The sequence below is a fragment of the Ambystoma mexicanum genome, chromosome 1p (assembly GCF_040938575.1).
Source record: "Ambystoma mexicanum isolate Mex_15411 chromosome 1p, UKY_AmexF1_1, whole genome shotgun sequence".
NCBI classification, from domain to species: domain Eukaryota; kingdom Metazoa; phylum Chordata; class Amphibia; order Caudata; family Ambystomatidae; genus Ambystoma; species Ambystoma mexicanum.
This window is the reverse complement of record NC_090921.1, coordinates 58,086,506-58,111,359: the sequence shown is the minus strand read 5'-3', so window position 1 is coordinate 58,111,359 and position 24,854 is coordinate 58,086,506. Positions and strand designations below refer to the sequence as shown.

Here is a 24,854-nt window from a genome sequence, read left to right as displayed (position 1 = left end):
TGGGGGGTTACAAAATAAATAAACAAAGAATGGGATCGGGGCTCCGTAAACAGAAATGGGTTGTGATCACACAAGGGTTCCTTTACTCAAAAAAGAAATAAAAACATTGCAGGCAAAAGGTGCGCGCCTGACACAATGGTTGCAACTCCTTAAGGGTTGAGTAGGGCTCCGCTCAACGCCTACACTGTCACTGCCGGACTTAATGCTGATACTCCCCTGATAGGGAGGGTAGCATCCAACAGCACAGCTGCCTCCTAAGCAACTTGCCTTACAACGCCATAGCCCTTGGCCAAAAATCACTGGTGCTCCCGACAGCGGGGATGGCCCAACATTACAGCCCTCCCGGGCTGTGTATAATAAAAGGGTCTGTCCCCTTTCAAGCGGTAGACTAGGACTCTCTGGGCCACATCTGTCAGATATGACCCAGGGTGACAAGACTTGTTTGGGGCACCCCAGGCTGCATCAGATTGCTCGGCTGCACCTTGCATATGGAGCCCATCCCAAGTAAAGACTATGGGGTGTGCACCCATTGCTACTGCTGTGCCTACTGCTGTCTGTCTGTCACACCAAGAGACGCATCCCGAGAGCGCAAGACAGACCAATATCCATACATAGGAGCAGCAAAGACCCTGGACAGCCCTGGCCAGGTTGTCAGCTAAGTCAGGTGTTTTTTATATAGTTTTTTATACAGTGCACTGTATAAACTTTGTATATACTTTTAAAGACTTTTTACAATTTTTATAGAACTATTTTATAGAACTATATTTATATTGATAAAGGTGTGTTTTAGATACCCAACTGCTTAGGGTTAAGTTAATTGTATAAGTGTTTTGTGAAGTCCCCTTTTTTCTTTAAACAAGAAACTCTCAAAATCCTGCTGGTGTACCGGAAGAGAAAAGTATAAGTAAGCATACAAAAACTAAAAAGAACCGTGAACAAGGATTCATTTGTCCACCTTTCCTTTGGGGTGCCAGTTGCTTTAACCTAGTGGCTGTTTCCTTGGGGGTATTTAGGGAAAATCCTGCCCTAACCTTTGCTCATTCCTCCTCCACATCACAGCGAGCTCACCGGGGTGATCTTGGACCCAGGTAAGCGGGAGTTGGAGACTGGTAAGAGGTGGGACAAGCCTTCAGAAAAATTATATAATGAGTATATTACGTGACTGGCTACGCCGGTCTCCCAATAAGGTGCGGGTAGACCACCCTGCCCCCGCTACACAAGCATTGGCCAACAGGTTTGGGCTTTTGTCTAGATATGGGGAAAGGTACTTTAGGGACACTGTTGTAGTGTTATTAACTGCCCATTGATGGTAGCAGGTGTAAAATGGTGTGAATACCTGGGCATCTAAAACAGTGCCTGGCAAATGCCTAACACTTATACAAAATCCAAAACTTTTGGATTTGCCAGTGCGTGTTTTAACAGGACTTCATTGAAGGACACGTATAGTGCTTTTAAATAAAGTGACTGAATCTAGATGAGGTTAAGACGTTTATATTACATCAGAAGCAGCTTTAGAGCTCCAATTATGTCATACACTCTCAGAAGACGGCTTTGAAAAAACACTGGCTGGTACTTTGAGTGCAAAGTTTGATGGTACGGCTGGAATAAAGCAATATCACACAGTTCCCAGGAGGAGGTGTTTAGGGTGGGGAGGGGCAGGAACTGGGTAGGAATGGGCATAGGGATTAGCACAGTCATGGGCAGTCAATGGGAGGGCAAATAACAAAACAACACCTGCAAACGTGACTGAACCCGCTGGAAGGAAAAAAGTAAAGACAGCCCCGGACCCCGCGTCTGTCACATGGCACTCAGCTGGTTATAATGAATAGTTTGTAAAATAAAAAACTTGGCTACTAGTATCCTTCTCCCCCTCTGAAAGCATTTAGGATTGCTATAGGACAGCAAGTTCCTGTGCTCAATCTGACATGCAAAGGGCTCCTGGTAGAAAACAAGTAATTGGGCCTCATTATGAGTGTGCCAGTCGCATTAACAACGGTGCCGGTAAGCTACCGGCACCGTTGTAACCGGACCAGCACACTCTGAGTTCTGCAGGCGTGTGCCCCCCCCGGCCAGGACTGACCTGGCCGGCGGAACGGCACCCACCCACAAACCTTGACGGAGACAGTGGCACCATTATGAACGGAGCCGGTGCTTCCGTCCTCCCCATTCCCATTGAGTCCTATAATGAGGGCCCATTGGCTGTCAGGCCGCCTCTTCAAGCATGGTGGGAGAGATCAAAGAATGCAAGACAGAGAGCTGCCTCTCTGGGTACTGGAAGCTCAGCACTGCCCAGCAGGAGATATTAGGACACCATCAGAAGAAGGAAGCAGCATTCCTGGCCCACCAGCCTCTGTGAGCCCAGCCTCACTGCCGGGAAAAGAAGATTGAATAGGATGGGGCATACCTCTACATCACTAGCCATGGCAGCATCGCACTGCCATTGCCAGTAAGCTGCTTCTACTCAGCCATTACCCAACATGCCTTGAAAACAATAATCCATGACTGGCTTGTGTGTTTCATCTTTCTTTTTTGACAGACTGCAGCTGTCCTTGAATAGATACCACTGCTAGTATAATATAGCGATAACTACTCTGCAAAAGTGCAGGGATGAGTAGTCACTAAACCGCCTACTCAGTCTCACACTACGACAAACCAACAGTGACCCCATCATAAAGGTGAAACAGGCAGAGTTAGATCATGAACCTCCTTTGCCTTTTGTGACAACGTGGGCTAAGAGCAGGCTGTACTCTTAAAGAGGGGTGTGAATGTGATAACAGTAGCAACCCAAACTGCAATAGTACAATGACCCAAAATAAAATGAATAAAAGAATGTCCAATCACAGTCCCATACAAAATGTTGTCATCATTAAACAGACCAATATGTATTTAAATATCTAGAAAACACTAAAAATACCTGCCCCTCGTCATGATGCCTACACCGGGGACCCAGACCACATCCAGCAACCCCGGAAGCAGGCATCAAGTTATCCTAGCAAGCCCAACAACCCATGCGAGGGGCTATTTGGTTCCAATACTGGCGCCTCTGGCGCCAGGCTCATATGGAGAGTCAGTCCTGGCGCCATAGGCGCCAGGCTCATAGATTAAAACTCACCTGATGCAGACCATGCTGCAAACTTACCTGATGCAGACCATGCTGCAAGAGCTCCAAGCCAAAAGAGGCTTGGAAGGGACTACTTTACTTGGGGACTATTTTTTACTCGGGCGTGGCTGGGGAGGAATACTTACCTGGGACTACTTTGGAGGCTATTTAAACCACGCCCGAAGAGCAGCACACGCTTTGCGTTATGCTGCATCCAGCAGCGTAACGCTCATCGTGCCTGCAAGTCTGCATCCATCCTTCTGTCTCGAGTTTGGAGCTCCTAGAAAAAGGGAGAAAGAAGGAAAAAGGTTAGAACAAGAGCAATACCTTTGATCCTTACCTGAATTCCAGATCCATCGTGCCTTCGAGCTGGAAGAAAGAAGTTATTTTATGCCGCGCTGAACTCACCGGCCTTCGCAGCATCTTCACATTCCACCGCATCCTCCTGCATGTTCCCGCCGCACTCCGGCACCTAAGGAGAAGACAAGAACAGCAAGGTGAGCCAAGGGAATACGCAAAGGAATATTAGTTACCCTCCCATAGACTTACCTGATTTTACCACCGGGGGTACTATGCCTCTTCACGGGTCGGCGCAGCTTCCACTGCATCTTCGCCGAACCCCGGCCCCTAAGGGGAAACAAAAGGACAGCAAGGTGAAACAAAGGGACTAACAAGGGGAACCCTCCTCACCACAATAAACTTACCTGATTTTACCGCCAGAGGTATTATTCCCCAAGACTTCATACTTTCTCTCAGCGCCTGAATAAGGGAGAAAGCAACAGGTTACATATTGACATTATTTTATCGAACTGTGTTGGAAAATACAAATCCTTACCAGAAAACTACTGGTTGCCACGAGGAACTCTTCATTAGGATCAAGCTCCAACCTGCAAGGAATCGGACAAGAGTGAAAGTCAGGCATTTGAACTCTTACAAACTTTATACTTACGGCGTCTTGCCGGGAATCTCGGAGTCAATATTGTTCTGGAACTCACCAATTCCTTCGAGCCAGTGAAGCAACTGGTTATCAACGCGCCCCTGCGCTCAATGCAGTATGGAGAGCTCATCTTTTCAAAGAATCAGGTGAGACTATAAGAGGGGACATCAAAGGAGATCTGTGGGGAGAACAGCGGGGGTGGGGGGATTTACGCTCAACTCCACGGGTGGTTAATTCCCTTTCTCCATTTGCAGAAGACTATTCCTACGGGCCAAGCAAACGAAGCTTGGTGGTCCAGTCCAGTCCGTCATCTCGGTCCTACGCGTCACATTGGTGGAGACCGCAGCTGTCCAGTTCCGATCGACGCCTCTGGGGGAGCCAAGTGAGCGTAACACCCCTGTAGAGAGAATACATTAAAAGAAGAACATATGTGTGATAGCTGTCTCGGTACTAGAACAGGGGTGAATAGGCAAAACATTGAAAAAGGATGTTTTTAGAAGAAGGTGTGAAGAGGGATGGGTAAAATGATACCCTCCTCCCCCCCCTTAAGGTATTTGATGTCGAAGAAGGCCAGACGAGGAGCCTCAGGCTGCAACTAAAGAAACCTCAATTGAAAGTATTGACTAAAGCGATGAGAAGCCAAAGCCCCTGACAATGTTAGAGACAGCACAACCTAGCTACGTTAGACAGGAAGCACACGTGCCATCCGCACATCGGAACTCAAACACTCACTTGAATACATGAAGAACACGAGCGTCAGTTCTGTAGTTAGAAGACAGATACATATACATACTGTCATTGCTTTTTTAAATTTTTCATTAGCTTAATACAGCAACGCAGAAACCGCAAGAAGCAAGAGATTCTGAACAAAGCTTGCAGATGCTTATATGCAATTAACCTCATGGCGCTGCAGGAGCAACTATGGGACCTGACAGAGCCAAGTGTGACTAACACATGGAGAATATAGAATAGCACGAACATGTAGAAGCACATTATGGCTTAGGAAAATTACAGCAGGCCACAAACCTCTCAGCAAGGGCTGAGCTGAGGTGAATTCAGGCTGAACAGAGAGCAAATGTGTGAGACATGACCTGCTGCCAAGGCCACCAGAAACGAACGACATTCCATTCCCTGAACGACAGTAACACCAGCTGCAATAAATGTGAATAATTCCTCATAATTCAGAGCTGCAGAAGCTCCAAATCATGGTTTCTGAACACGTGACCCGGCCGACTCAGACAATGAACCAAAACCAGAGCTGGGAAAGGGAGTCCATCCGATGACGCCAGACAGAAGCTTGCAACAAAGATGTTAAAATGGGAGACAAGTGTTGCACAAGATGAACAAGCACTCTCATAGTATAAGGTGGTAGACACAAGTTAACAATGCATACACATAGTCGTTCTTATTTTTTTATTTTTTTTAATATTTTTTTTTTATATTTCTTTTTTATGGAACGCTTCACGAATTTGCGTGTCATCCTTGCGCAGGGGCCATGCTAATCTTCTCTGTATCGTTCCAATTTTAATATATGTGCTGCCGAAGCGAGCACCATAGTCGTTCTTATTACCTTGTGAAGGTACACCAAGAGCTGAGCACCATTGTGGTTCCCAGACCTGGGGAGATCAGCTCTAGCCAATCACAGCTCAGACTTCTAGGGGTGGGTAGCAACAGGCAAGAACCAATGGTAAGACCCTCACACTGCAACATTGTTTAGCAAAATGTAATTTGGGGATGGACCAGGCCAGCCACTTGACTTACCAGAGCCAGTAGACTAACATGTATAGGCCCTCATTACAACCCCAGTGGTAACCAATGGCGCTATTAGCACCATGGTTGCCACCGGTATTGTAACGGGTCCGCCATTGGTGAATGGGGAAATACCGCCCATTCCGAGGTTGGCGGGCAGTAATTCCCCATTCACCAATGGCCCTTCCCCATTCCCATTTTGCCCCCATAGGGCTTAATGGGAATGGGGAAGGCGGTAATTATGGTACCGCAAATTGCGGTACCGTAATTACCACGAAAGTCCCTTTGCGGGTTCCTTCTTTAACGGCTGGTAAAACCAGCCGTTAAGGTCGGGACCTGCAAAGGGACCTCGTAATCAGGCGCTAAGCGGTTAACGGCGCTGCAGCCTTTTACGGGGCTGTTAACCCCTTAGCGCCTGGGTCGTAATGAGGGCTATAGTGTCCACTATAGGTAGACTATTACTCAATACCCAAGCCAGTAGTACCATAGGTTTTCTAGAGAGGGGCCCAGGTTGTAGCGTTAATCTGATGTCAGTTGGGTACAAAAGTGGCCTGTGAATCAGGAGAAGGTGAGACGTCTTCAGATTTATTTGATCCATGTACTGACCCCTGTTGGTTTGGCTGTAACATACAGCAGTTTGAACTTGCTGTCTGCCTGGGTCTAAGTTCCTTTTGGGGGGAGGTGTTGGGCCTTCCAAGAGTCTGCAAACTCCTACCCACAAATCTACCTGGGAGTTTGTCCCCAACAGGTGCAAAGAGAGTCTTATCAGTCATATTGTCCTAAAAGTGGGCCAGAAGGTCTGGGCCTCTCCACAGAATCTCTTTCTGCTTCTTGGGTGGTTTGACACTCACATTGATCCAAGAGAGGAGTCAGCCTCGAGACGGGTTCAAAGTAGACCTCTGTGAAGTTTGCTGTGGGGTTAGAGCGTTACAGTTCAATAAGTCCACCAGGGTAAGCTCGACTGAGTAGTTGGCTCAAGTCAATGGGTACCGCTGAGCATGATACTTCCAGTGGCTTGAGGCACAGTTGGGTCGATTCAAAGGTTCAGGTGGATTGATGAGTGACTCGAGGATGCAGAAGTACAAATTATTTTGCAGTGGCGAACTGTTGATTGAGCTGAAGCAGTGATGAGCGCTGCTGGTCGGATGCGCTGCCGAACCAAGCAACAGTTCGAAGGGTGACAAGAGTGCAAAAGGCAGCACTCTGGGTCCAGTCTGGTTTGAAGCCTTTGAACATGGTTGAATCAATTTGAGGACGGTTCAAAGTGGCAGAGAAAGGAGTCAAGGTGCATTGGGCTTCACAGGATGCAGGAGTCCAAATACAAGGGCTCTAGTACAAGATGAATCATTTCCACTCTTCATTTCCAGCCCACAAATCCTTACACCTCCAATGGGGATGGTTAGGGAACAGAGCGTTCCTCTGTCTTGGATACATCTGTCTTCACCTCTGGCAGAGGACTTTGGAAAGGACTGCACTCCCAACAGGGTTCAGCAGATTGTTCTTGTCTTTTAGGAAGTCCACAATGAACCAAAAAAAAGGACTGTGATATCCCTTACTTAGAAAGGTAAAAGGCCACAGGGCATTTGGACAACAGGAAGCATTCTGTAAAGAATGTAATCCCTGTCGCTGTGACAAGTATCCCTTGCCTTCTTGTATCATACCTATAGTGCCTTGCATTTATAACGCTCTTTACAGCAAAGCACTAAAATTGAGATTGTGGAGAAACTTGAAGACTAGACAGAGGAAGTTATATTTAAGGCGAGAATGGAAAGGAAGACAGTGCAAAGAGGAAAGAGCAAGAGAGATAGTCAGGAGAAAACAGAGAGACAACGAATAGACAAATTATAAATAGATTTGAGGGGACTTAAGTGGAAGACAGAAAGACCGAAACAAAGAAACAAACATTAAAATAGACGAGAGAAGATTAGTGAGGATACTAGCCGTTTAAAAGTTTGAAAAGAAATAAAAAGGACAAGCTTGACAAATGTAATAGAGATGTGCACTACAAGAACTGTATATGGAAGAAATGTGATGTGAAAAAGTGAATAAAGAGCCCAGATGGACTCCATCTTTTTGAGCCACAGGGGCAATTGATAACATAGAGGAAGGAAAATAAATATAAGCAGCCTCCCATGATTGGATGGCCAATAGGCAAGAAGGTTTTTTCTCATGGATCAGAGATGAGAACGAAGAGAAGGATAGAACAGAGTGTCATCAGCATAAAAGTGTCATGAAAACTGGGATAATGGAAGCAAGAGGACAGCTGTAAAGAGAGAAGAGGGTCGAGGCCAGATCCTTGAGGGACACGTGGTGAAGGGGCAGCATAGAAGAGGTTTTACCAGTCCAGGAAACAGAATAAATACAGCTATAATAACACAACCTGGAGTCGGTGGAGACTGGAGCAGCCTTAGTGAAAAGCAGGTCCGTCCGCAAGAAGACAGCGTCCAAGGACCCAAACAAGGAACGGGTCCAGATGAGAAGGGGGGAACGCCTTGAAACTCGTAACTAGGACCATCGTCTGGCAGAGAGACTCCCAGGACCCCCCTTGATTTTTGCATATTTAGGGTCTTGCCCTAAGTTACTAGGAGAATCCAGACGTGAACCCCTTGCTCACTATTCTTAGAGAGGCACAGCTCCACCCTACTGATGAGGTCCAACCAGACCAAAACATGTATCTGGGGTTTCTGTTGGTACTCTTGTTCAGAGGAGAATTGCTTAGCATTTCTGTGCTGGACTGCCCTAGGGCAGGTCAAAGACTGATATGTTTTAGATATTTTTCCTCTGTGAAAGATAGTGAGCTAAAGACTCTGGGTAAGTCTCTCCTTACCAGGACTAATGTAAAGCAGAGGGACTCCCAGGACCTCCCTTGTTTTTTGTGTGAATGTACTATATTGGGTAAACGTCTGGTATTTATCTAGTGCAATATTTTCTATATACCCCTTGCTGTAAACGCCCACGTGATTCCAACCTGTAAATAAGTTGTATTTTAAAAACTAGTGGGTATTAAAAATACACTTAGTTTTTACCATTACCTCCAAACCTGCAGTGAAGTCGAAAACACCTTAAACTGTCCATGCACTAGATAATGTATTATATTTGAGTAAGCCACCCCCCATTCTTCCCCAACCATTGTATGTAATAAGGCAATTACAAGTTGCTGAGGGATTGCCATATAAGGTCAGGAGTCTCTGAGGTGACTTTCCATACCTTTCCTCATCGCTAAGTACTTTATTATTACATCAATACGGAGAGCAGTCCCCAATTCCCACACCTCTCATTTAATAATTGATGTCATTCGTCCCTCAGCAGCAATAGAAGTCCTCGAACGTATGTGGACCCGTATGTCTGAACTATATCAACAAATATGCAAACCATAATGTGTGGCTAACTAATATTTTAATCAGTTTAGCATAAATCTGTTTCATCACCAGCGGACCACCTAATTTAAAATGTACGTCTGTCCATATGCATGTGTTTATTTGTGCAAAACTGCTGCAGCAGAAAGTAGTATATATGTGTATACAGCTTAAAATGTGAATCCAGAACTCCCAGGTGCGTTTACCTTGTAGTAGGTGAACTGTAAACCTCCTAGCTAGCTGGTGTGCAGCCTTCCTCCAAGGTGGCCAAGAGTTTCAACATTCCCCCCCATGGTGCTGAGAACATTTCTATTGCTGAAGTCCATAAAAAACAAGCTTTGGCAAAGCCATTTGCCAGGTTCTTCTATAAAGGTACGGCATAACCATAAGGAGGTATGAGCTGTAAAATGATGTGAGTGCCTGGGCATATGATAGCAGTGCCTGGCAGGTGTCTAGCTAATACCTACACACAAGATAAAAACTGTTTTTTTCCATTGCTTGTTTTTAACAGGACTTTGGTGCAAGAAACAGATGCAAGGTTACACATTCTGTTATAAATGAAGTGGCTGAAGGCTCTCTTGTTTAAGACATGTGTATTGCAGTAGTAGTATATTTACATCTCCAATTAAGCCATTTGTTCTAAGAAGCTTGCTTTGAAATAACACTGTCAGGCTATTTACAGCACCACATTTGATGTTACTGAGTGATGCAGCTAGCTCAAAGACGAGTTGTTGGTAGGGAACAGCAGGTTGAGGATGTGACTGGCTATAGAGATTAGCAGGGCCATGGCTAATCAATGGGCGGGTAAATGAACAAACAACATTGACAAGTTGTGTGTCCCTCCTCACATCCCATCTCGCTCCTCTCATACTACAATGCCATTATTTCTGTTTATAGGTGGTGCATAAGCACCACCTAATAGCCAAAACGAATAAGCGGGGTGACAAATTAGCATAAGGACTGTACAATACGTATGGAATTAACATGAAAGGACACTGACACAAAGCAACATAATACAAGTCTCTTTTAGGACACAGATGTCTACTCAGCCGAAGCGATTAATTCGATTGATTGGCAGTAGAACATGTTTCTATTCTGCTACGGAGTAGGAATCTACTTGTTGTGTTTGTTTTCTTCATGAGAATATAAGGACGAGAGGGCTAAATGTTATAAACTACTTAAACAAAGCTATCTGAACACCTTACGCCTGAAAAGGAGCAACTTGATATCTCTTCAAACTGGCTACTCCCTAAAAGATTTAAACACACTTTTAGGTAAGATTTGCACAGAACTAGTAAATCTTCCTTTCCTGGTTCAAACCCAGAACTTTTTGCTGTTCTAGTGAGATGTTTTTCATTGATACCTCAGTGAGTGGGAACCTTTTTCCACACTCACATAATCTTTAACTCTTTTTAAGGGTGTCATTTTTAAGACTCTCCATAGTGTATTTTTAAAGTTATCATCTTTAACAACTTATTGGCAATAAGTGCCTGTTTTTGCTGGGTTGCCCTAGGGTCTCCCCTTTTAACTTTCTTGTGGTAACCTTGAGTGAAATACAGTTCCCAAGGGTAGAAAGGATCTTTGGAGCCCTTTTAAATTGTATTCAGTGAAGCCAGAACACCCCACCTTATGTGGAGTGCTGGGGTGATACAATGTATCCCCTTTCACACTAAACTGTAACAATTCTGTTACATTGACAAGCTTACCATCAATGGCTGGTAGCGGTGATACCTTGCATTCATTTGGTACACCTTTACTGCGGGCTGTGTTCACAGCTGCAGTAAAGGGACCTAAGGTTGTTAATTTTTATCAAAATGGCCCGTCTTTTTTTTTGCCCTTTTAGTGTTTCTTGTCATTTCTTGTTCCTTCCCCTGTCATCCAGGGTGGGAAATTCCTTTGTGTGATTTCTGTCTTCGGAGGGAGCCCCCTCGACTCCCCACCCAGGCTCCAGTCTGTCTGTGAGAGCAGGAAGTGAGGGAGGAGTCCAAAACTCCCCAGCCCTTTGTCTTACACCTTGCTTGAATGGGGACAAATCCCAGTGGGGGGCTGGCTGTCCTGATTGGACAACCAGACCGCCCCTTCTTGTAAAATGCTGGGAGAGAATGCAGAGGTTGTTCTGTAATTCATGATAAATACTGCGAATCTGGAAGCTGAAGATATGTCGACCGCTGGAACTTAAACCGAAGAGGATGACGAAGGAAAAGTGGTGGCAATGATTTCCAGCGACCGGAGAGCCAGCTGTGTAACTCGAGCCTGCTGCAGCCCTTCCTTCCAATCGACCTGGGATCTCCAAAAATGACAACCCCGACTCAGAACCTGTTGAGACGCACTGGACTCAAGAAGACCTGAATGTTGAGCCATCCCACGCATTGCTCGACTTTGCGTTGTTGCAATACCCCTATACCCTGGGACCTCAATACTTAATCTCACTGAAACTACCTGGGCATCCTGGTGGATTTCCAGAGACACAAATCGAGTCTGAAAAGTCCCCTCACCAGAGCGCTGGACCTTTAAAATGATGAGAATTCAACTGCGATTTTCTGTCTTCTTCTGTGCTCCTTAAAAAGGTGCCAAATCCGCAGAACCGCATTCAGCCACAGGGGAAACCTTGCCTCGAGACTTCTTCATCGATTCCTGCTATAAAGTCCCTTCTGAGGTCTTGTTTTCAGTCTCCACGACAAGGGATCCATTGACTGAGTATTTGGCTGCAGACCCTTAAATTCTCATGCTGCAAAAGCTTCTTCAATGCTGACGTACTGTGTTGGCTTGGGTGTGTACTTACCTTAAGCCTGTTAGGATTTCTGTGTAGTTAAGTAGTGTTTTCTGTGATTGGGAGGTCCCTCGTCCAGTGCACCCAGTCCCATTGCTAGAATCCTTCTAGGGTGTCTTCTGCGAAGCCCCTGGACCCTCTTCTAACTCTAAAGTGAAGTACTTAACCTGTTTGCCCAGTTTTCCTAAGTAACTCTGTCCTTTGCTACTAAAGAACCTATTCTGACACTGCCTATTGATCACTAGTCTTAGTGACCCCCTTCTGCCACTGAGAACACTCATGCTCCAAGAATAATGGAAAGACTGTCAAGGGATTGGGACTTCTGCCTAGAAAAAAAAATAAGTGTTTTAAAAGTTACTTACTTGTAAAGAGTTGGTTGGTAACTGTAATTCTAAGAGTCAACAGTTGCACACGTTCTTACTGATCTTGAATGTGTGATGCACTATTCTTAAAAGTATGGTTAACATCTTTTCTTCCTTAGCCACTGTTTTGCCAGTCTAATACAAAGTAGATGTGAAGGTATTTTACTCTCCTGTGATTAGGTTGCGCCTCTTCCCAAAAGTAAAGTGTTGTTTTCACCAGATTAGTCCCTTGAGGATAATTGTATGAGTGTCCCCCAACTGGGTCTTGCTTCCCCTGCCTTGTTGCTAGCCTGTCCTTAATAAGTCTGCATTAGGTTGTTGCCTACCTAGAAAAACGAACTATTCAGTAAAGTGTAACATTGGGTCTTACTTTCCCCCTCCATTGTGAGGTTAAGCAAAGTATGTGGGTTTTAACTTGTGTTAGCTGTGAGCCATCCAAAATAAGTTATATGAGTTACTGCTTACCTCAATATGGGGTTCCCTGATTTCAAAAGCACCTTTAATTGTATATTACATCCTTAGGTTTTACTCACCTAGTCTAAATGTGTCTTATGACAAAAGTAGTTATATGTTTTTACTGCACCTATAATAAGTGTTTACTATTCACCAAAAGTATATTGTCCTGTTGACTGATTAAGTGATTTGTGCTAAGAATCATTATGCAATTGGAAGGGTCTATTGCCCTTGTATTACTGAATGTAATTGTAAAAAGTAACCATTGGTTTTTACTCCCCAAGAATAGGCTTGAACTATACTGAATGTGTATGAAAATTTTTTGACTCCCCTAGAACTACTGTTAGGTATTTCAAATAATTATATACTTGGGTCTGTGTACTTTCAAGTATAGTGTTGTGTTTTTATACTGTGTTTTCATATAATATTTTAGTGCTTACTTACCCCTAGATTTATCTGGGCCTACTTGTATTTAAATAAATCCTTTATTTTTACATACACAATGTTTTAGTGTTTCTTTGGATCATTTGTATGACAATTTCACTTGTACTGATTCTACAGACCTCTCTCCCTCGTAAGATAAGCCTGGCTGCTCTGTCTACGCTACCATGTACTCAGTTGGTACAGCCTTATACTAAGAGTGTAGTCTTGTACTGCCTCAGTTGAATGGTTTTACTAAACCCTTAGTCGGACTACAGAAAAACTGTCCTAACACACACTCCACAGAAGCCTGCAGAGTTGCCCCTGTGTTTCATCATTCTTAATCCCGAGGATGCACCTTGCTGTTATTCCTGATGATTTTAAATCTGCCTTTCAACAGCAGTCATCATACACAGCAAATATACTTCTTTGAAGCATTCACTTATTTTATTCAGTTTGTGTTTTCTTGAATTCTGGTAAGTATTGTGAAGCCGATTGTGGGCGGTGTGGAGTTTGCCTCTGTTATGCATATGTGCAGTTGACGAATGCAGCACTAAAAAAACAGGAACCGGATAATAGCAAGCAAGTGCAATCCAGCAAGACTCTGCATTGGGGGTGCTCAGCTCCACAGATTCTCACTCCAGCTTTTGGTTCTAGGGAGACTAGTGCCAGTTTAACATTCATCTGCATGTTTCTGCAGAGCATCTAAAGCTACTATTACAAGCCTCATTATTTACATAAACACCCTCAATTCTCGCCTCAAGGTGCTAGCGCAAGGTGGCAGATTTGCAAGGTGTGCTACATAGATTACTTGAACATAAACCGTTATGCCTTATTACACTACATTTATGATGTGCTGCCAGTTTCCTGCCTTGCAGAAGCTTAAAACGGATGAACAAGCCAAAAAATGCTTGTTTTAAGCAGGACTGTAATGGCTTTGCCAATGCTTGTTTTTACCAGGAATTCAGTGATGGACACGCAGAGTGCTTATAAATCGAGTGGCTGAAGCCAGGCCTGGTAAACAGCATGTTTACAACTCCAATTAAATCATGGGCCATATTACAAGTATGCCGGTGCGTTGTTAACGTGCTGGTAATTCTCTATACTGGCACAATACCACACCAGCACATAATACGTTTCTTAGTGGGGTAGTCAGATTTACCAGCAGCTCCGAGCAGCCGGTAATTCCGGCACCCCACCACCAAAAAATGCTGGTATTACCAGCACCAGTATTACCGGTGCCAGCAATACCGGCATTCCGCCCCTAGAGTTCTATTGGACTCCATGAAATTGGGAATTACCACTGTTGCCGGCACTTGGAATATTCCAGTAATTCCGCCATTACAAGTGCAAACTTGTAATGAGGCCACTTGAACCTCAGAAGACTGCTTTGAACAAATACTGGCAGGCACTATAAATGGGAAGTCTCATGGAAGGGCTTGATTCAAGCAAGCTTAACGAGTTCCCATGAAGTGGTGTTTTGGATGGGAAGTCCACAGAGATTAGCATGGTCATGGGCACTCTTCATATGTCATTCTGGCAGGGCCTCTTTTGGGTCCCCATCCACCCCGATCCTCCCTATCTATACTCCAATGCAATAGGTTTGGCTTATCGGTGTCGCCAGCGACACCAATAAAACCAAACTAAAAAGCCAGGGCTTCTACACTCTTGCCGGATGTCAATCATTGTCTGGCTCTCCTTCTACAAGATGGCCACTTTGATGGCCGTGATTTTCCACTACTGTACAAAGGCTTGGTGGTCAGGATGGTCCTGGAGGTTGTGTGGACCTCCTCTCCATTCTCCTTGGTCCTTAAGGCAGATGCATTCCTGTGCTTGTCCAGCCGGGCTTGAGCTGCTCACAGCAGGTCAGTCTTGGGAGCTCTGGCATGATCAGGCTAGTTTCAGTATCACGGAACCCCAGAAGCAGTCACTATGAGACAGTTGAAAAGCCAAACCCTGCCTGGAGTAGTGGACTCTTCAGCAAGGCTGGGCACCTACAGGGGCCCAAGCCTGTGATGTATTTTGCCTTTTGGTAGTGTGGCCTGAGGGTCAATGCTTTGGGGTTGCAGTTAAAGACTATGTGGTGATATATCAGATGCAAGTTGTATGCAGAATGTGCAGCTAGACATGACAGGTGGCATCCAACTCTGTAGACCTGAGGGTGTGTGCAAATGGGTTTATGTTTATGCGCTCAGTAAGCCTCACCCTGTAGAGATTGTTGTGCAGTTTTTCAGTCACTACCCGCTTGGTAGTTATTCTGAGATGCACTGACCAGCGGATAGCAAAGGTGACGCGTCTTGTGGCACCTTGGATCTCCTGGTACAATGCCACACTCACTTAAGCCATCTAGAAGTGCTTCTACATGGAGTATTTGGGGTAGCTGGGGATCAGCATAGGCTAGTACCAAATTGCAGGTCTGCTAAGTACCGGATCCTTAATGTGGTCCATATACCATGACAGCAAATGAGATTAACAGTGTTGGAGACGCATGACATGCACTTGACATGCACTTGTGTACTGCACATAGAACTTCAGGACACATTCAATGTCCAGGGAGTACAAGGTGCGCTCTGCTGATGTGCTGTGGGATCCAAAAAAAAGTTGGGTGATCTAGCTATTAGATAAGAACTTTGGATGAGGACAGAGCTTTACCTGATCCTTTCAGAAGACAATAAACAATGGATTCACAGACAGTGCTTGCAACTCATTAATGTGCCTGGCCAAGGTTATAGCGACCAGGAACTCCACCTTCCACAAAGGGAACTTGATGTCACACTTGTAAATGGGACTACACTGGCTGCCCCAAATGCCAGTCTAGCCAAGTAATAACACATACCATACTTGGTCTCTGCATCCATGATCAACCAAGTATAGTATGTGTTTTGGGGCAGCCAGTCTAGCCCGTCCTAACTATGGCATGAGTTTCTTTCTGGGCATCCTGTCCAGGACAGAAGTTTAGTTTAGTTTAGTTTGTTTATTTGTATAGCGCTCCATGCCCAAGGGCATCTGGGCGCATTTCTTACAAAGATGGTTACAGAAGGTACAGTGGCAATATAAAAGAGGAAAATGTTACAGAATGCATTTGGAGGAGACACTGATATATACAGCAAATTACATAATTACAGGGTGCAGGAATTCAAGTTACAGCAGTCATACATATACCATATACATAAGCTAGGAAATGCAGCACTTATACAGTGTTGCTGTGTGCTCCTGCTTGGCCTGGCTGCCTATAGAACAGCAGTCTGGAGCAGAACACGGACAGCAGTGTGGCCGTACGCTCCTGCTCTGCACCCCCATGCACAATGGGGAAGAGCAGGAGTACAATACTCCATGTCCCACTCTTTTCAAAATGTTGCAGGAAGAGGGTACAGAGTCAAGTCATCATATGGCGACATATGAAACACTTGTGTATAGGCGCGTTACAAATGCCATATCATATCATATCATATTATATCATATCAGGAACGATTTTGTGTCAGTTAATTTCCAAGGTGCATTTGGGGAGAAGTAGCAGGGCTTTCTTCTTTGCTCCCCTCCCCCACTCTTGCAATGCTGACAACTCCCCTGCTTCTGCCTTCTCCCTGAAAAATGCATTTTTCTGAAAGGAAGGTTGAGAAGCTGGATGGTTGAAATGCGATTGTAACTGCAGTCAAAGTAAGAAGACCAAATGCACTGATTGAATAGCACTAGGCCTCGACTCCCTGCACTGGCTTGCTATGTCTTGAGAGACTCCATTTTGAATTACATTTATGCTTGCCGACAGAGCAGACCTTGGCACACAGTCACAGTGTTTTACCCACATGTTTGCTTATTGCTGTTTCAGCCGCACACGTTCATGTAATCTCGCCCAAGCTGCCACACTCTATTGCCTACCAGTTGTTTTTACTTTAACCAGAATGTCGATGAATCTATTCGGGTAATGCAACTCAGAGAAACAATATAGATGGTTCGGATTGTTCACCGGGCACACTCGACTTTGGGAAATGATATTACTTTACTCGTTCTGATATCTGTGTGCAGCCTGCAGATGCAGGTTCCAATCCCTGCAGGGCCCACTCAGCCTTTCATCCTTCCGAGGTCGATAGATTGAGTATGACGCCGTGGGATGATAATATCAACTGTTATTTCAGTGCTTAGATACCTACGGGTGTGTAGCGCTATATGAACACTAGATATTATTAGTAATACTATTATGTGAAATTCACAAAGTCCAGCAAGTGATCTGCAAGAACGCCTCTCTTTACCTTATACCCAGAGTTAGATCAATGGAAAGGTATTTTTCTACAGTATAGATCGTGCTGGACACATTCTGGTCATTCAATCATTGACCAAGCAATTGGATTCTAATAATCTCTTTGGGGAATTAAAGCACTGTCATTTCTGGGCCTCATGAATAGCGCCTAAAAGCGCCTAGTTAGCTAATCACTACGAGCCCCGACTGGGGGCTGTTTGGGTTCAGTCCTGGCGCCTTAGGCGCCAGCTCATCTTAGAAACCAGTCCCGGCGCCACAGGCGCCAGGCTCATAGACATTACTTAACTCATGCAGACCATGCTGCAAATGAATCCAAGCCAACATGAGGCCTGGATGGGACTATTTTGTTACAGGGACTATTTTTTACTTGGGTGTGGTTCTGGGGAACTTCTTACCTGGAACTACTTTGGAAGCTATTTAAACCAGGCCCGAACTGCAGAACACGCTTCGCGTTATTCTGCATCCTGCAGCGTAACGCTCACCGTGCCTGCAAGTCAGCATCCAGTCTTCTGCCACAACCGCCTTGATACCGGAGCTCCTAGAAAAAGGGGAAAAAGGAAGAAAAGGTTAGATCACGGACATTATTTTAATTCCTTACCTGATTCCGGATCCAGCACGTCTCCGAGCCTGGAAAGGACATTATTCCAGCACGCGTTGCATCGCCAGCAGCAGCGCCGCGTTATACTCACCAGTCCACAGCATCTTTCGACTCGGCGCTGCCTCCATCATTTTCTTCGTCGAACTCCAGCACCTGGGGGAAAACAAAAGAAACAACAAGGTGAGCCAAGAGAGCCGACAAATACAATCTCTTACCATCATAGGCTTACCAGATTTACCACCGGAGGCATTACCCTTTAATACGCCTCATCTTCATATGCCGCACCTATAAAGGGATAGAAAACAATAAGTTAAACTCATGCAACTTTTACCGGACAGTGTTGGGTAATACAGACTCTTACCTGAACGCCATCAGCTGCCTCCAGGCAACATTCTTTTGAACCAGCTGCAATTCAACAAGGGAATGGAACAAGAGTGAACATCGAACATATTGAACTCTTTGAACCTTATAAACCCCGGAGTCAATATTCCTCCGGAACTCCTCCAGTACCTTCAAAACAGTGAAGTAACTGGTATCTACGCGCCCCTGCATGCCATGCAGGATGGAGAGCTCATCATTTAAAAACATAAGGTGAGGTTACTAAAAGGGGATATCGGAGGTGACAAGTGGGGAGAACGAGAACAGTGGGAGGGGGCCATCACTAAAATCCACAGGTGGCTAAATCCCTTTCTCCACTTGCAGGAGAATACTTCTACGGATCAAGGAGACGAGATTAGGCGGGCAGTCCAGACAGTCATCTCGGCACTACGCATCACGTTGGTGGAGACCGCAGCTGTCCGGGTTCGATCGACGCCCCTGTGGGAACCAGGTGAGCGTAACATTCAGTCATGGTAGAGGTCCTCTTCTATCAGCTTCTCTTTGGTTCTCTGGATCCAGTGGCGAATCTGCCTTCTCAGTCCCAGAGACCTGCTTTTTATGCAGTTTTCCCCCATTCACACAGCCTGGCTGTGAATCACACAGCAGGGTGGCTGTACCACCTGGACAGTCACCTCAGCCAATTATACCGGAGTGCTACATGGGTCTCCAAGGAGACCCATTGCAGGGAGTCTCAAACCCCTCCCTCACATCCTGTCCCCCTCAGACATTCAGGTGCCTAAGGAGGGCTTCTGTGCAGAAGCCCGCCAAAAGTCGGTGAACAAAGGAATCAAACCTGGTTTGGCACGCAGAGTAAAACACGAGAAAGACTTTTACAAAAATAAATGGCGAATAAACCCATCCGGAACAGTATAAAAGTAAATATGGTCCAGCTAGTTTAGGTTCGAGGTTACTAAGATAGCCTAAAACAATACCAAGGCTATTTAAAATAACCGCGGTAGGAAAAATATGGTAGATACCACTGTCACCAGCCAAATCTTAATGAAAAGGGAACAAAGTAATGTTCCATGGGAAACACACAAAAAGGGATGACTATTAACTCTTTCCAGAACTCTATGTGAGATAGTTTGTCCTGGGTCTCTGGATTTAAAAAGACTAATAAAGTCAATGGCAACTTTACATGTTCTGGGAGACAGTAGTCTGTCCCAGAAAATGGAGTTTAAAGTGGGAAGTCTGAAAAAGACAACCCTGTTTCACTGCACTGAAGGTGCTGTGTAACACACAGTAAAAAGATGATGCCTACAGAGTAGGTCAGGCTCCACAGTCTATGAACACAAACATGTTAAACACACACAGCAAAACACATGTTAGAGTGGGAAAAAAGGCTCACACTCTTACCAGGTGAAAAAAATTAATCCTAGAAATCCAGCAAAGCTGCTGAGGGACTCAGTAGGTAAGGGAAATTAGCCATTCTGGAGAATTCTCCCTAACAATATGCATAAAACAAGGGGGGTCCTGGGAATCTCTCTGCCAGACATTGGTCCTGATTACGAGAGCCTAACCCAGATTATTTTGCTCACTGTCTTTGACAGAGAAGAAATATCCGAAAACGTCTGAATCCCAAATCTCTGCCATTGTGCATCGAGCTCTCCATAATGTGAGACCTCACTATTTAGGGAAAAAACTTGCAAGGTATTATCCCACCAGAAGCTTATGATCAGAATCACAAATTCTGCTGAAAATTCCTAAATTTCGTTACAAGTGTCTTGGTGGCTGATCCTTTCCGGTACTGGCCCCTATTCTATGGATTGCCTTGCCATTGCATCTAAGATTTCAGACTGTATACCTTCCTTTTAGTAAGTTATTAAAGACTCATCTTTTTGGCTCTCTCACTGCTCCTTAGGTTGTGGCTTTTCCTGTTTTGTAAAACTGATATTTTTCAGTGCCTTGATGCCCTTGGGCCATAGTTCATGCTTTATAAATCCTAAATATAAATATAAATATATCAGTCTTCGTCCTGCCCTGGGGCAGTCCAGCACCGAAATGCTAAGCAATTCTCCTCTGAACAAGAGTACCAACAGCAACCCCCAGACATCTGTTTCGGTTTGGTTGGACCTCATCAGTAGGGTGGAGATGTGCCTCTCTAAGAATAGTGAGCCAGGGGTCCACGTCTGGATACTCCCTAGTAATTTAGGGTGAGACCAAAAGCTACTTGAATTATGCAAATTAACAATGGGATTTCTGGGAGTCTCTCTGCCAGACATTAGTCCTGGTTACGAGAGCCTTACCCAGATTCTTTACCTAACTATCTTTCACAGAGGAGAAATATCCAAAACATATCAGTCTTTGTCCTACCCTGGGGCAGTCCAGCAGCGCAATGCTAGGCCAATTCTCCTCTGAACAAGAGAACCAACAACAACCCCAGACACATGTTTCGGTCTGGTTGGACCTTATCAGTAGGGTGGAGCTGTGCCTTTATTTCTATTACATTAATACAATTATGCAGATAGTTCTATCTCCGAAAGGGATCTGCCTATCAGATCACCCTTTCATAAGCTCAATGCCAAAAGCAAAGTGTACACCTGTGCCCTGCTGCATCAGAGCAGGTCCCCGTCTGACAGTTGCAGTGACAGCCACGTCTCTTCAGCACAGGGGTGGCATTTAAGAAATACACCCCTGTACCCATACCCTATAATTATGAGTGTACTGTCCTGGTGGCAGATATATCTTTTTTTAAAATCTTTATTTATTCCTGCTTGGCGAGGTAACAGGGACAATATGAACAACAATACATACAGTAATATAGGTTCTTACATTGGCAAGTTTCATGTGTACATCGCATACAGTATATCATTGAGCGCAACATCAGTCCGTAGGGCCAGAGCTGATTTACACCACTACGGGCGAGTCAGGAAGAGATGTAGGAGCTGACCCGTCTGCCTCTTCACCTCCCGAATCAGCCAAAGTCTCTAAATATGTCAGAAATGGAGGCCATATATCACAGGGTCTGCAGCTAGAAGGCTGCATGGATGTCCAGCTCTCCTCTATGTCTGCTGTCCAGGTGATAGCGCAGAGCCACTGGCCAATAGTGGCTATAGTAGGCTGGACCAATAACAATAGTATACATGGCATTGCTAATAGCATGCAGAGACTAGCCCACTTGCCGTTGGCCGCTTGGATCATTATGAACTCGTGGAACAGGCAATTCAAGGGGGACGACTCGACAGTTCGCTAAAGCATTGCTGATATGGCCATACACATTTTAACCCAATATTCAGATAATTTAGGGCAAGCGCAGACCACGTGGAGGTACCCTGCAATTTCAGCATGGCATCTGGGGCAGAGAGGTTAATAACCCTGAGACACAATGTGCAACCTGGCAGGAGTATAGTGATACCTGTGCAATACCTTAAAGTGAATCAGATGGAGTTTGGCATTCGGGGACACCGTGCGCACGCTACCCCAGATAGTATCCCACCTTTCTGCTGTCATCTCGATCCTTGCTCCAGTTCTCGCAGAGTTTAGTACGGGGCTTATTGTATCACTGTTGAAGTATTCATTACAGTCTGGAAACCATGCCAGAAGGGCCAGCCGAGACCGACACAGTTGCCAATAGGGGACAGTCCGGGGCTTGTGAGGGGAATTCAGGCCACCAATTCTTGACTGCACGCCTCAGGCCTGCATATTGCAGCCATCCAAAAGGCGATCCTCCTAGTTGCCAACAAAGATCCGCCCAACCAACCAGTGTACCCTGCTCATACATGTCGCTCAGGGTGGTATAGCCTCATGCTGAACACCTGGCCACAACAGGCCTACTAATTTGAGGGAATTTGGGGACCAGGTTCCAGAGCGGAAGGTCCTGGAGAAATGGGTGGGGATTACCAGTCTGCCTCCTTATCTTGTCCCAGGTCAGTGTAGTGATGTACGCCGGGCTGCAGACAGCAGAGTTGCCCCCCAGAGGAGGCAGGACGAGAAAGCGCAGGTCCCTAGACCCCACCGCAAGTCACTCCATTTTTACATGCAGAAGTGGAGGGCCTTCATCTGTCCAATATGCTGCATAGTGCGCCTGTGCTGCGAAGCAGTACAGCTGAAAGTCAGGAGCCGACAACCCCCCGAGCTCCTGCCGGGGACACAGTGGTTTCAGTTAGGGGGAAAAGCTCAGATTTAGCCCAGTTGACCCGAAGGCCTGACAGAGACCCATAGGGGGCAACATCACGCATAATGGGCGTTCAGGATCCCTTATGCACCCTTAAGGCGTTGTCTGCATAGTGAGAAATGATCTCAGGTGACCCAGATAGCCGTAACCCCCTGTGCAAATGTTTAAGGCTCATCACATCGGCAAAGGGTTCCATGACAATAGCAAAAATAAGTGGAGACAGAGGACATCCCTGCCTAGTCCCTCTACTAATATCAAATGGGAAAGGCAGCAGACCATTGGTGAGTACACTGACGACAGGCTTAGCATAAAGAAGATGTATACTGGACACAAAGCGAGGACCAAACTTGCACCTCTCCAATACCGCTCACAGAAATTGCCAGGACACAGAGTTGACTGCTTTCTGTACATCTAACATGGCTGCAACAGCGCTCACTCCAGGGTCTATTTGGGAGAGGACGTTAAATATATGCTGCGAGTTGAGGGCCATCGAACGGCAGGCACAAAACCAGACTGGTCGGCATGTATCAGGTGAATCATAGACAGGCTCAGTCGGAGAGTGAGCACCTTTGCGAAAATGTTTACGTCATTGTTTATTAATGATAAGAGGCGATATGTTCCACATTGTGTGGTGGATTTCCCGGGCTTAAGTAGTAAAGTTATTACTGCTTCCCTCAATGTAGGGGGCAGTTCTTTCTAGAGGCATGACTCATCCCACAATGCAGCCAGATGGGGGGCAATCAGGCTTTTATAGAAATCGATAGTGAGCCCATCAGGCCTGGGGGCCTTATTGGGCGGTAGGGCATCAATAGCATGCGCAATCTCCTAGACTCCCATGGGGTGGTCCAGCGCATCCCTGCTGTTGTCAGAAAGAACAGACAGCGGTAATCCATCTAAACATTTTCCAATGTCAGTGGCCGGGGCCTCATCGCAGCTGGTATACAACTTCACGTAGAAGGAACGGAATACTGCGTTAACGTCCCTTGCAGTGTGGACCAGTTTACCATCAGGGTCTTCAGTAAGTGGGTTGTGGCACATGCCCCCCTCCTGATGCATCAATCTGGCTAGTAGGGACCCCGGTCGTTCGCACTCCCCGTGTTGCCTAGCAGCCATTGGACAATCAAAGAATTTATGCTCCATCTCTGCTGACTCCTTGAAGCCGTCAAGGGCCCCTTTAATAGTGAATAGTGTTGCAAAATCTGGATCTTGTGCATATGAATTTTCAAGTTGCTTCAGAGCGTCTTTGCGTGTGTGCATGTTCCTTCATATTGTCTTTAGAATCCCTGCTTCCTAGGCCATGGCTGTACCCCGTATATACACTTTAAAAGCGTCCCAAAGAATAGCTAGAGAGTCAACTGTGCCCGTGTTATGTCTTGTACACATTCCCCATGTTCAGCCTTAAATACCGGATCGAATAGTGAGTGGGGTTTATGTCTCCAGGAGCGACCAAGGGGCAGTCGTTCTACCCAGGATATGGATAGGGTAATTGGGAAGTGAACCGAGTATGTTCTCGACAGTATGTCAGCGTCAACTGTGCAATTAATCAGCTACCCAGATATTAACCACAGATCTATCCTGGAATGAGAATTGTGAACAGTGGAGTAGAACGTACAACCCAGAGACTGTGGATGCATCAATCGCCATGCATCGACTGCCCTAAGATCGGCTAGCCTATCAGTGACAGTGCAGACTGCTCTAGATAAAGGTCAGGACCTGCTACCAGATCTGTCTAATTGGAGGTCTAGAATGGTATTAAGATCCCCACCACAAATGACTTCAACCAAGGGATATCTGCCCAGCATGTCTGCCAGCTTTGTGTTAACCTCAGGATTGTTAGTGTTAGGCTCAACATACAACTGCAGCCCACGCATCTTGCCGATTCCCCTGACATTCCAGCTCATACATATTATCGTGTCAGCCGTAATCAAAGCCAGAGATTTGAAGAGGCCAGGACCAATGTCGTTCCGAGCAGCGTTGCTCCCAGATTATAATCCCGAAACATTGTTGCCGTCCGATATCCCGGGCACCTGTGCCAAGCATTTTCTGAACACCTTTACCATACCGCCCACCCACCGGCCCCATGCCCCTCCCAATTAGGGAGATGAACATCCCCAAACAACTATAACAAAAAACATTGCAAGTTAGCATGGGGGGGGGATTGTGCCATTAGGCCCGCTGCACCCACAGCAGCATTGGTGCAAGTGTAATTTAGCCACATTATCAAAGCATTAGTGAGGCATTATCAAGTATAGTTTTATCTGCTAAGGCCCACATGAGGGCCAGCAACATGAACTACGCCAACTAAGGAACTGTGGTCTCCATCAGCAACTGAATTATAGCAACTGTAGGGGCTATGTTAGCC

At 45.7% G+C, this 24,854-nt stretch overlaps 1 non-coding gene across 1 annotated transcript; it reads right to left on the bottom strand.

Moving 5' to 3' along the window:
* Window positions 1-5,482: 5,482 nt before the first annotated feature.
* LOC138461403 (U6 spliceosomal RNA) lies at window positions 5,483-5,589 on the bottom strand. The gene has a single exon (XR_011264023.1). It is a non-coding gene; the product is annotated as a U6 spliceosomal RNA (small nuclear RNA).
* Between the last annotated feature and the right edge of the window lie 19,265 nt (window positions 5,590-24,854).